Source organism: Equus caballus, chromosome 21 (genome assembly GCF_041296265.1).
Source record: "Equus caballus isolate H_3958 breed thoroughbred chromosome 21, TB-T2T, whole genome shotgun sequence".
NCBI lineage: Eukaryota > Metazoa > Chordata > Mammalia > Perissodactyla > Equidae > Equus > Equus caballus.
The window spans coordinates 28,250,440-28,263,272 of record NC_091704.1 but is presented as its reverse complement, the minus strand read 5'-3'; the positions used below and the strand labels follow the sequence as shown (position 1 = coordinate 28,263,272).

The 12,833-nt window shown below is 39.2% G+C and overlaps 1 protein-coding gene across 24 annotated transcripts in view; it reads right to left on the bottom strand.

Annotated features, from left to right (window-relative positions):
* Positions 1–12,833, bottom strand: part of PDE4D (phosphodiesterase 4D) — a 1,371,041-nt gene that overhangs the window by 452,608 nt on the left and 905,600 nt on the right.

Below are 12,833 nucleotides of genomic sequence, written 5' to 3'. Positions count from 1 at the left end.
TACATTCCCTATGGTGTACATTACATTCCCAAGACCTACTTATTTTATGACTAGAAGTTTGTACCTCTTAATCCCCTTCACTTTTTTCACCCATTCACCAACCCCTTCCCCTCTGGCTAACCATCAGTTTGTTTTTTGTATCTAGGAGTCTGTTGAGAGACAAAATCAGGACTCAAAACAACAGTGAGCCATACCAAGCAGTTTCAGTTCAACCTATGATAGTGCACAGGAGTCTCAGAAAAAATAAGAGAGAACAAGGTGAGGAGGGCAGTAGTCAGGGAACGTTTCATGGATGTAAGTTGGAATTGCAATGGGCCTTGAAGAAAAGCAGAATTATTGTAAGTCACTTACCTCCAATTTCAAGCATTGAGACTACCAGCTTCATATTTTGCCATATCCACATTTCTACTTCATGATTTCTGTTGCATGCAGGAGTTTCCCCATACCATTATTTATTTTAAAAATTCTGAAGTAGAATACGTTTTGAAAACTCTAAGTGCTTTCATTTAAAGGGAAACTTTATAGTACTACCATAAATAGAAAGTCAATACCACTCGCTATAAAAAAAGGAGAAGGTGTCTGAAAATAAAATACAATGTAATCAGAACAACCTTGCTAATTTCCATCCAGAGAATGCTACTTTCAAAAGGCTCTGGGCTAGAAGCTAGTTTTGTTTTTGTTTAAAAGAGATATTAAGCAGTGTTAGAGACTTAGTAACACTAACAGGAGACTTTCTCCTGTCCTTTCTTCCTCCCTACCACCCTTCCTCCTTTCCTCCCTACCTTTCTTCTTTCCAACCTTCCTCCTTCCCTCCTTCCTTGTTTCTCTCCCTCTCCCTCTTCTTCCTCCTTCCTTCTCTACTTCCCTTCCTCCTTCCACAAACATTTATTGAGCACCTATTATGTGTCAGGTACCCTTCCAGGCACTGAGGATGCGACTGTGAAGATACAGACAAAAGCCCATGCCCTAACACGGCTTGTATTCTTGTTGAAGGATGATGATCAATAAACAAAGAAACAAGAAAAGATAAAGTAGGTCATAGGTGCTATGAAAAAAGACAGAGCAGGGCATCTCAGGGTGGTGGGAATAGCATGGACAGGAAAGCATTTACTGATAAAGTGGCAAATGAGCAGTGTTCTGAAGGACAGGATGGAACCCACAATGCAGAGCCTCAGAGGAAGAGATTTCCTGGCAGTGGGAACAGTAAGTGTAAAGGCTGTATGCCTGGTATGCGCAAGGGACAGCAAGGAAGGCAGAGTGGTGGAAGTGAGTGGGTGAGGAAGAAAGGGGCTTGAGAAGAGGTCAGATCACTGGGAGGTGGATTGTAGAGAGCAGATGACACAGATCTTTAAAAGACACAGTATAAATTTTCACTTTGATTCTAAATGATATGGGAAGCCATTGGACGGCTTTGAGCAGAAAGCAATGCAATGTAACCTAATTACTGTTTTGGAGAATAACTCCACTGTGTGAGATTAGACTGCAGGGAGCAAGAGTATAAGTAAAGAAATTAGTTAGAAGGATATTGAATAATCTAAGAGAGAGAAGATAGTATATTTAATCCTGAGGGGAAGAACTGGAAGTAGTCAGACATCTTGGATATGTTGGGCAAAGTGAACCTGTGCTTCTCCACCCTCCCCCATTATATAAAAAAAAAACAACCTCTATTTCAGCGCTTATGTCTTTATAGGTTTCTTCTCCCCATCCCATGGCTATTGCCAGTGACCAGCAACCACGCCTTATTCACCTGTAATCCTTAGTGCTGACCACAGCGCCTGCCGAAGGTGTTTCACAGGTCTGTAGCAGTGAATTTCAAATGAGTGGCATCATGAAAGGCACAGAGGAAGAAGCGGCCTGGTAGGTATCTGGGACAAGAAGACCCATGTGGGAGGAGCAGTGCTTCGCATGAGCACTGGGGGGGAAGCACCTCTCAGGGAAACTGAGGCTCCAATGAGAATGTTTTTCATGTGAAAGAAAGAGAACTAAAAGAAGCACAAGAGGAAAGCAGATTTAAAATGCTGGGGAAGAGGAAAAGTTTCATGGAACTTATTCAAAGAAAAATGTAATATGAGTAAGAGGGATAAAAGGGTTCGGGATTTACTACACAGCTTTTATTTTTACCCCAGTTAAACCCTCTTAAGCCCTTAAATTTCAGTAATTAATTCACTGAATAATTTCAATATTTTTATTATTTTGCTGCTTTTAAGAGATAAGAAAGAACTGTTCATAACCAATGAAATATGTATATATATGAGGAACTTCTCAGTTTCAACAACTAGCATGGAATTCTTCCTTTAGATATACAAAGAACCTCTACATTCCTCAGATTTAGAGATATGCTGGATCACAAGGGTTCACCGTGTCTACTTCAAGGGAGCCAAAGAAGCGATAGTGGCTCACTCCTTAAAAAATCTCCACTGCAAAATATTACTAAAGGGAAACTAAGACAGGACAGGGACGGCAATAGTGAATGACGTGCAGCTGAGAAAGGGGCAAGAGAAACTGAGGGGCAAGGACTGGGAGGAGAGGTAGCTGGAGGGTGCAGAAGATGTCTTCACTTTATTAACGCATTCCTGATGCATTGAGGACACTTGGCCCATCTGGCATAAAGCAACCAAGTCAGAATAAAAGTAGAAATAGATGCATGACCAGTCTCTTGCCTGGAACATGGGACCACAAGCTTGGCATGGAGGGGAGTCAGAGCCAACAATGGCGTTTGTTCCTTGATCCAGGTCATGCTCAGCCCTTGCCTTCACTGTCCACATGATCTCCTAATTGGCCTTGCATATCTACACTTGTCCCTCTGCACTCCATTCTTCACCAGCCAATAACAATGGCCTCTAAGCTCTCCTGGAGTAAATACAAAATCCTGGACTATCTGGCTCTACCCCTTCTTCCCACCTTTTCCCACCTTCCCCCCACCCTGCATCACAATTTACCAAATTACATAACTTCCTGATGAATTCTAGAAAAGTTACCTGTTCTAACACCATCCTCTACCTCTCCCCCACCCACTCCTACAAGTACATAATGTCCTCTTCTTACTTGATCCTGGAGCACCCTCCCACCTTTCTGTTATAATATTTGATACACTTGTAATTCCACATCTGTCTTGCCCAGAAGGTAGAAAAGTGCATGGTACATAGTAAGCACTTAAATATTTGTTAACTGTTGAAGGTGGAATGTTGACCATTGATGAACATGAAGATAGGAAGACAGCAGCTGATTGTTTATTGAGAATGGAAAAGGTTTTTACATTAATTTACATTTCAGATAAGGTGCAGCTGGCTCTCAGATACATTAGAGAGTGCTGAATGAATAGGAACAAGCTTTTATTGAGACTAAAAGAAAAGGAAACAGGTCTGGAATTGTTATAGATCATTGAATAATCGCCCACATTCACAAACTTAAAAAATAAATACAGCACAACTTAACCAAAATAAAGTTCACGTGAAGTATATCTGAGAATTAATTCAGCTCCTTAGAGGAAAGAAAAATTTTAATATACTTGGAATAGTCATTGAATGGCTATCATTGAAATATTTGTTATTGTAATAAGAATAACCACGTAGAAATGTGAGAAAAATTAAAGAGGGTGTTTATTTGGAGTGCAGTTTTAAAGCAAGTCCTAGGAATTAAGGTCAATATCATATATGTGTGCTCTTGGTACTGGAGTGCATGGTTTGTTCTCCTATAAACCCAAGTCTTAGATACAGTTGCTAGCAACACACAAACAGCTTCACTACCCACTGTTTTACGCAAACAGCGATCAAGTAGCAAGAGAGGGTGATTCCACAGTCCTGAGTTATTTCCTGGTGTGTGTCAGATGTTCAACCTGCACATTAACTAACTCACTTAGGCTACTAGAGTAACTCTTAATGCGCCGAAATTATAATTTGAGAAGACCATTTTGTTTCCAAGAGAGCTGGAGAAATCACCAACAATTTTTAACACTTGTTTTTATTAAACTGTGAATTCCAGGGCAAAGAATCTTGCAGTCCAGCGAAGTTGCTTATGCTATTTGACACTAATGATCTATAGGACATGATTCTGAAATGCATGCCATTTCAGAGCATTGCACATAGGGGAAATTCCTCAACTTATAAAGGGTCTCTTCTGCTACAGGGATGTATTTCAGTTACCCTGAGTAAGAATTATCCTGAAAAGGTCAGTAGTGAAACAATATTGACTTTCAAACATTCACAAGGCATACAGTATAGAAGTATCTAGCCTTGGAACAAAACATCTTCTATCATTGTCAATATGAATATTTATGAAGCACCTCTGTAGGCTTAACTCAATTCCTGCCCAATTAGCTTGTAATTTAATTAGTCCTAAATGCAAATTCTCTAAATTGGGGTAGGTGGCTTTTGAAATTGATGCCAACCAATACCGTTGTCAGTGGCTCGCTGTCTTCTGCCTCTTTCTCACTTCTTTTTCCCATTTACCTTATTCGTACATTTCACTAACACGCACCCACACTTCCCTCACTTTTTCTCCCTAAAAAGAGGTAAATCAAGGTGTACCTGTAAAAGGACAAATCTTGCGGTCAACGTAGACCTTTAAAAGCCATATTACTGTTTTGTACCTGAAGATTACAGACAAATTTTGTGAATGTTTACAGATGATCTAACGCATATTTATACAGTTGTCAAAGATCAGTTTTGAACCATGAAAACATTCCTAGGGTATTTATACAAACTGAGCTCTGAATAGAATTTTCTCTCTGTTTCCATTGGGATTCCCCATACCTGGATTTCCTATATAGTTTCTGAGAGTGCTCCCTATCTGTCCTGGAGTTGGTACACTGCACAAGATTTCTTACAGGATTAGATGGTGTACCTTATTCTGCACTACATCCTCTCTTAGAAGACCTCAGCTGTACGTATTTTGATACTGGAGGATCACTGACTAATATAGAAAGTGGAAAAAAGACTGTCCCTAAAAAAACTATTTATTAACTTTAATAAGCTGCTTTGGAAAAAAATGCATGTCCATTTACTAAAACAACAACAAACATTTTCAATTTTTAAGTACTATGAAAAATAGATGTACAGCAAAAATGCCCTACCATCGCTTCCAGTGCCCTGTGCTCCACAGTGGAACCTGCTGCACTTCCTGAGGGACCTCTGTATTCATCTCCAGATAAACACACTCCAATAACATCACAAGGCAAACAGTCCCATGGAAGCCGATTGTACAACTTTGAAAAAGGATATGCTACAGCCTGATATATCAACCACAATGAGGCAACGAGGAGAAACTTACTACCACTCAAATCTCTATCAGGTTCTCTGTAGACACACATCAGTGACAGCTAAGGGACCAGGCAGGGGAGACACAGACTGACATCCACTACTCACCGTACTCTTGGTGTTTTAACTAAAGAACATTAAATCTGAGAGCTACCATTAAAAACAATGTGTGTGCTTGCTTCAACACATTTTTATGTCCACTTTTATTTTAGATAAAGTCAGGGAAAGCTAAACATTTATATGTTTTTATTATTTATAACAATTACTGTTTCAGGAAGCTAGCGCATCTTGTTGCCTAATAGTACAGGAAATCTGCCTGTTGATCAGCCTTTAAAATGACCACAGAATCTTTTCTCATTGCTTAATTTTATTTCTTAGTTTTCCTTTTTTGTTTATGTAGCCATTCTCCTATTGATAGATATTTTATTCATTTCCATTTTCACTATTACAAAGAATGCTTTGGGGAAATTTATAATTTTAAAAATTATATTTTTCTTCTTATGCCAAAATGAAAGCTCACAACAGAAAATACAGAAAAAAAAAACTGAATATTTAAAAGCATCTGCAATCCTACTTACTCTGAAATAATCACTGAATGGTTTGTGGCCTATATGTGTATGAGTGAGTTCATAAATTTATTCTTTACTCTCTGCGTATGAGCATATAGGTAAATTTGCAAATTTACATATATGTAAATAAACAAATACATCAATTTATAAAAATCGAATGATACTAAACATGCTTTTTATAACATATCTATTTTTAGTTCTGTGAGGCTTTTGAAGTACCCAAAATAGTGTCTGTTTTCCAGCAATATGTTCACAAAATTTGCCTTTTTTTTAATCACCAAAGAAAAGTATTTGAGCCAGCAAAGGAAAAGTTTACACGAAAGTTATCCTCCTAACATTTGAGACAGACTAAAATGGATGAGGCTTGATGTACTTGATTTAAATGAGATAAAGTAAAATCTAACTTCAAATATTCAAGTCTTCCTGACAAAGTAGAATAAGGCTCATCCTTATTCCTTCAAAACGGTTATATACTTAAGGAGTTAAGGTGTCTCTAGCTGAAAGGAATAATTTTATGGCCTGGCTTCTAAATTGTATACCATTCTTCCTGTTTTGATTCTGCTGTCACAGACATTTAATTAACGAGAGTCACTATAGCAAGGGTTTGTCTATAATTTGATTGAGTCACCCATTTCTGAGTCACCTACTTTGATTTGTTTTAAAATCAAATGCAAGATAATTGGCTAACATGCAATCACCATGGGCTGGGAAGTGAAAAAAATAAACCATTTACAGCCTTCCTAGATGCACCCCTAGCTTCATTCGAACCTCCTATTTTGCTAACAGAAGTTAGAGCTTGATTCGTTAAAAGGTATTTCCTAAGCATCCTTCTGTTATATCTGAAACACCAAGTCTCTCACTCACTCTTTTTATTAGGTAAGCATCAAGCATCATCCAGTCAAAGTCAGTAATATTAACTATATACTTAAGGTAGGTAAATCTGTAAAGAGGAAACAGAAGATCCTGGATAACAGGAGTCTGTAATCTAACAGAGGAATTGTAATTAAGTGACAGATTTAAGAATAGATACACATGTGCCAGGAAACAAATTCATACTTATCAAAATCAGCTACAGAGATCCTAACAGACATATGATAAAGCTTGTTTAAGAGGGACTGAGGGAGCAGTGACAGACTTTATTAAGGAAAGGGGTGTGTTCTGGGAAAGAATAAGATGACGTCAAGCTGGGAAGACTAACTAACAGAATGGACGATATATTCAGGATATAAGAGCTTAACGGCCCAAACCTAACAAGATGGAGTTCAACAGGGACACGTTTGAAGTCCTGCCCTATGGTTAGAACAAAAACATCTAATTGAGCAGCTACAAGGTGGGAAGGAGATAGTGGCTAAGCTGAGCACATTTAGTGAAGTGGATATCAATATGTGACAGTAGGATGTGGCAAGCCAAAGAGTCTATGTGATTTAAAGTCATATTAATTGATAACATCCAGAAAGTGGTAAAAAAAATAGTATCTCTGATGCTCTGAGTTAATTGGGTCACACTTGTAATTATTAGCTTATCTCTGAGTCACAAACTTCACCAAGAATGTTGTGAGAAAGCAGTTAGTCTAAAGGAGAGTAACTAGTATATGAAAAGATAGATGTCATAGAGGAAGGATGGTTAACCCAAGAAATCGAACACACAGGGGACAGACCTTATGGTTAAAGAGTGTCAAGTGAAACGGAATTTCACTTGCCTTCTGTGTCTCCAAGCTTCAGAGGCGATGCTACTTGGAAGCTTTGTGGAGGCAGAAGTTGGTTCAGTAAAAGCAAGAACAAGTCAACAGCGCAGAGCTGGCCGACAAACAAAAGCTGCCCGGGAGCATGGCGAGCTCTCTGTGTGAGCACAGACAGGAGGATCCAGAGTTGGTCACGGAACGGTCAAGTCATAGCTTGCATTAGCACTGAACCAGGGGGACTTATTTTCTTCTTTCGACTTGAAAATTCTGGTTCAGCAAGAAGTTGGTACTCTTCTTTGTCTTCCTCTGTATTTTTCATTTATCTTCCTTTGAACTAAAGTTTGAATTAAACCTCTGTACCCTTCACCCTTCAACTTAAACTATTATATCTTTAAAAACATGTTAGCCAATTTAAGGTTTTGAAAAATAAACAACATATGGCCAAAAGGTTTCCTAAACTCTCTAAAAGCATAACACTAACCACCTACTTCTCTGTAGGTATCTCCAGAGGCATGAGACACTAAGCTCCCTTGATGAAAATAGCGTCTCAAAACATGATATGCTAGAACACTGAATGCAGAATAATGTGATTTCATTGAAGTTGTCAGCAGCTAAAGAACATAAAATCCTTAGTGGATAATTCAGAATGAGAATCCAAGGTATTGCCCCAGAGCAGTGCTTTTTACACTTAATGTACATATGGATGAGCTGGGATCTCACGAAACTGCAGATTGCGACCCAGTAGGTTGGGGTGGAGTCCAAGAATGTGCATTTCTACCAAGCTCCCAGCTGATGCTCCTACACAGACCACACTTGGAGTAGTAAGGTAAGGCATATTTCCCATGAAGCATCACTGCAGAATGTTTATTATTACACCAGTAATTACACAGGCATTTCTTTGCTTTATACGTTAACATTTCTATTGATACAGATCATACCATTTCTATTCTCCTTTCTTTGAAAATTAAAATATATGCTATAATAAAACATAATAAAAATCAGACATCCAGGGTTTTTTCCCCCAGGTACTCAAGAGGATGACTATACAAAACCATTGGCTTGGTCTCTATAATCAGATTACTTGGAAGTATCAATGGACAATTTCATCAAGATTGATGGTGAATCAGCATGGAATCAGTAGTCTGATTTTATTTTTATTTATGTAGTACATGAAATACAGTCCATTAATAAAATAATTACAGTAGTTTTTTCCCCTGCACTTAATTTATTATAGCAACAATTCAAGATGAGCTATAGTCTGAGATCCCTTTGGAGTGCTACAGGCTGTTGGTTGATAAAGATGTTGAGTAGATGGTCTCAAAGGACCCAAGTCTGAATGTTCCCAAGTTGTTTGCTTTAGACTAAGTTTTAAGGTATCTTTTTTTTTTTAGGAAGATCAGCCCTGAGCTAACATCTGCTGCCAATCCTCCTCTTTTTGCTGAGGAAGACTGGCCCTGAGCTAGTATCCGTGCCCATCTTCCTCTACATTATATGTGGGATGCCTACCACAGCATGGCTTGCCAAGCGGTGCCATGTCCACACCCGGGATCTGAACAGGCGAACCCCAGGCCGCTGAAGAGGAACGTGTGCACTTAACCACTGCACCACCAGGCCGGCCCCCAAGGTACCTTTTTTTTTAATATGTTGCAAACTAAACAGTATTCAGTTTTTTCCTGTATTCTCCAGAAAATAGGAAAAAGTGAATGCTGTTATTTACACTAGGCTGTTTACTTCCTTATAGAAAACTCAGACTGTCACCTTTTGAGATTTGAGCCTTTATCCTAAATCGCCATACATGGTTATGGGGGGAAACCTGGATATTCCAGAACAGTAATTGCTCTTTTTATGTTGATATTCAGCATCTATTCAGGTAGGGTCATTGTCCTAGAGTGAAAGCCTTTGGCCTCTTGCTCTTTCTGAACATCTGAAATGTTTTTTCTTCTCACCTCCCTCAATGTTCCCTCACCTCATCTCCTTCACACAAATGTCAACATAGAAGCCTACTCTATCTAAAATTGTATTCCCTCCAGACGCTTCCTATCTCATTCTGTGACTTATTTTCTCCCTAGCACTTATCACTATCCAACATACAATATATTTTACTTACTTTTTTGGAATATTGTCTGTCTTCCTTGAATTAGTTTTCTATTGCTGTGCAACAAATTACCACAGACGCAGTGGTTTAACAATGAAAATCAATTATTTCATACTTCAGTAGGGTGGAAGTTGAACACAGGTCTCACTGGGCTAACATCAAGATGTTGGCAGCACTGTGGGCCTTTCCGGAGGCTCTAGGGGAGAACACGTTTCCTTTCTTGGGCCAGTTTCTAGAGGTTACTCACATTCCTTGGCTCATGGCCCTCTTTCTCTGTCTTCAAAGCCAGCAAGGTTGCATCTTTCTGACCCTCCTTTTGTTATCATGTCTCTCTCTAACCCGGTCAGGAAAGAGTCTCTGCTTTTAAGAACTTACATTATTAGATCGGGTCCACTTGGATAATCTAGGACAATCAGTACATCTCAAGGTCACAATCACATCTGCAAAATCCCCTTTTCCATGTAAGGTCACATATTCATAGGTTCTGGGAATTAGGCAGTGAAATCTTCATGGAGGCCATTATTCTGCCTACCATACACTGAAATGCAAACTCCACGAGGTCATGAATTTTTGTTTTGTTGTATCCTCAGCACTTAGAATAGTACATGGCACATAGAGTATACTCGATAAATATTTTTTCAATGAATGAAAACCAAATTTGGTTGATGAGCACACACTTGAAGTACAGGTGCTAGAACACAGGGCCCTCCCAGGTGTGTTTGAAGAGTCTGTCACTTGAATTAAATAAACCTTAGTCCTGGGGGCCGGCCCCATGGCTGAGCGGTTAAGTTCCTGCATTCTGGTTCGGATCCTGGGCACAGACCTATGCAGTGCTCATCAAGCCATGCTGTGGAGGCATCCCACATAAAATAACTAGAATGACCTACAACTAGGGTATACAACTATGTACTGGGGCTTTGGGAAGAAAAAAAAGGGGAAGACTGGTAGCAGATATTAGCTCGGGGCCAATCTTCCTCAAAAAAAAACAAAACAAAACACAACTACAACAACTAACCCTGACATTGGAGATCTTTGCAAACAAAAATAAAGAGAGGAAGATTGACAACAGATGTTAGCTCAGGGCCAATCTTCCTCAAAGAACAAAAAACAAAACAAAAAGACAAACAAAAACAACTAATCCTGACATTGGAGACCTTTGTAAAAAACAGCAACAACAAAGAAACCTGAGTCCTCATTTGAAAAATGAGACGAAGACTTTGTCTACTTCACAGAATGGTTTAGAGTCAATGTGATTTGCAGGGAAATGGTTTGAAAATTCTTAGCTAAAGAAATGTAAGGTATTAACACTATAATCCTAATCTAAAAATTTTAAGTTTCTTCAAGCTAAAAATATCAGCAATTCTGGTCATAGGTTCACTCTCTAGACTTTCAGAAACCCCATCCAAGATGCTAAAGGAGATATTGGGGCAGATTCTATAGTGAGGCTGTATCCTTCTTTGCTTTCTCTTCCTGCTGGACATGCCGTCCTCAGGGCCATGGGCCCAGCCTGGCTGCGGCATGCTTGAACCATCTTAGGAGGTGGCCAGAGGTTATAGAGCGGCTCCAAACCTCAGTCTAGTCCAGGCTGTTTGACCGTTTGGGCATATCCCTGAATTTTTCCTAGCTTTCCTTCTGCCTACAGTTAGTCATTCTCAGACACAGGTTATTAAAAGATGTTGGCAGCCTGGCCCGGTGGCGCAGCGGTTAAGTGTGCATGTTCCGCTTCTTGGCGGCCCGGGGTTCACTGGTTCCAATCGAGGGTGCAGACATGGCACTGCTTGGCAAGCCATGCTGTGGTAGGCGTCCCACATATAAAGTAGAGGAAGATGGGCACGGATGTTAGCTCAGGGCCAGCCTTTCTCAGCAAAAAGAGGAGGACTGGCAGTAGTTAGCTCAGGGCCAATCTTCAAAAAAAATTAATTAATTAATTTAATTAAATTAAAGATGTTGGCAAATAGCGCAATGCTGCAGAAGCAAGACATTGTCAGTCTCATTGTTTTATTTCCTTAGGATAGGACTAGGACGTGATTTCTCCAACACACTGTCTTCATATAACACAAGTTTATGACGAATATCGTAGTAAAGATAATAGCACGACAGCAAATACTTGTAGAATTTTTTTGCCGATTTTCCCAAAAATAGCAGTTGGAAATTTTCCTATTTATTTGTAGAATATCCGTGCAAGGAAATGAATCCCTCCAACTTCATGGACAAAATCTGCCTATTTTATTAAACTCTTAAAAAATCCAATACACCTTTAAAAAACAGAAGTTGCCTGGCACTCATCTGCTTATATTTATCAGATGAGTGAAAATTAAAATGTTTAAGACAGAATCTTCTGTCGTTGTAAAAAAATCTATGATGCTAAGATGAGAAAACATTTATTTTTCTCCAGGATTGATGAAACATGCTAAAGTAGGCCAAAACAACAACAACAACAAAACAGTCTTAATATAGATCTGGTTTGTTTCTATGGGTCTACGAGCACATGTGGATATTTGGAAACACTAGGATGTTTGGTGACACTCAAGCTATTCACTGTTAGTCAACAGATAGGTGCATTGTGGTAGAAGCTCAAGTGACAAGTGGTTAAGATAATGCAGTGACTCTTAAAGTGTGGTCTCCAGGCCAGCAGCATCAGCGTCAGCCAGGGGCTTGTTAGACGGTTGAGGGCTCAGCGCAGACCTACAGGACCAGAAACTCTGGGGACGGCCCAGTGAGGTGTGTTTTGCCAGCCCCTCTAGGTGATTCTATGCTCACCAAGGTCTGAGAACCCCTTGGCTGAAGACATGCTGAGGATCCTTTATTTTTTTACTCTGAAATGTTGTGCCTTACTTCTTGACACGGTATTCTTGTTTGACAGTGTGTATGGAAAAGCACAATTGCTTGTTAAAAGGTGAAAATTGGAGTCAACAATTAGCTGTTTAGGCCAAGTTATATCTAAAAATCATGTGGGCAGACTATTTTGAAAACTGGATATTTGAATCAACTGAAAACATGACAAAGCCTCCTCCGCAACCCAAACCTAAAAGTCTCATTTATATTCTTCAACAGTTTACATAAATCACTGGTGCAAAATAAGCATTATATATTACATTAAAAAGTGCTTTTCAGATCTTATTAGAAATCTGGCATAGTTTTTGGAATTCTTCTCTCATACTTCAGATATATTTTCCAGAGATTGATTTCTTTTCCCTCAACAAGAATTAAAGAACGAAGGAACGGAAACACGA